Genomic DNA, 1076 nt, shown 5'->3' on the forward strand with positions numbered 1-1076 from the left:
ATTACCCAGTCGCCGTGGACGGTTTCGATCGAAAAGATCAGAACCCGCGCTTCCCAGCAATAGTCAGAGAAGTCGACGTGCCATGAGTTGAGCTCAAGCAGTGGCCCTGAGCTCTTGCGGTCAAAGCCCTGAGCTGGCGGAAGCATTAGGGGTTAGCTCATACGTCTCAGGGCGTCAATCCGAAGAAAGTCGACGGCGTGCCTTGAGTTTGGCAATATCAAATTGGACGTGTCGCTCAACAAGCACGTCCACTTCCTTGTGGCTCAACTGCAGGTTATGCAGTGAGGAAAGTTTCCGGTGCCGTTGCACCCATCGCTCAAAGAGCGTTTTGTCATCTGTAGCGCTTTCGACAGGGGCGAGCACACAGGTATTGTCCGCATTGCGGGTACACGAGAGCCACCTCGCTGAGCGCTCAGACGAATGCGATAAGCTTCCAACGGAAATTCCTGGGAGCCAAGAATCGAGCTCGAAGAGCCTTTCGTTTGGCAAGCTCATCTTCCGTTCTGGCCGGGGTCCCGATGATGTGGACGCGTAACGATCGAGTTACAGCGTCCTTCGCTTCCAAAGCGGGATCCGCAAAGCGGAAGCCAAATTCCACACGAGGGTCAATGACCGACCGTGGATGGGCGCGCTTTAGAGCCTCCTTATGGGCAGCTTCAAGCTGTCGCCTCTGTTCCCCGTCGAGGTCGTTGGTGATTACACCACGTTCCTCAATTGACGAGAAGTCAGGGAACGGACATGGGGTCCGCAGGGCGCGAGCAGGGCTCATATCACGCTGCTGGTGCAGCTCGCCTTCTTCGTCATCCCATGCGGGAAAAAGGGCGTCAGACTCGTAGTCGACCAACCCCACATCCTCAACTAGGTCGTTCGTCGCTGATAGCGTGCGCGGAGCGCGACTCTTGTGCTCATTCAGCCATACATCCCTAGGTGCTGCGGACGCACAGTCCGACGTTGCACCGAGTGCGGGAGACGAAGTTGGGTTCTACCCGTGCTTGCCGTCAGAACCAACGAGACTTGAAGATTTTGGTGTCATTGACACAGGGCTCATTGAGCACGGAAGTCGTTTCGATAAGTTG

Source organism: Plasmopara halstedii, assembly GCF_900000015.1.
Source record: "Plasmopara halstedii genome assembly, contig: Scaffold_291, whole genome shotgun sequence".
Lineage (NCBI taxonomy): Eukaryota > Oomycota > Peronosporomycetes > Peronosporales > Peronosporaceae > Plasmopara > Plasmopara halstedii.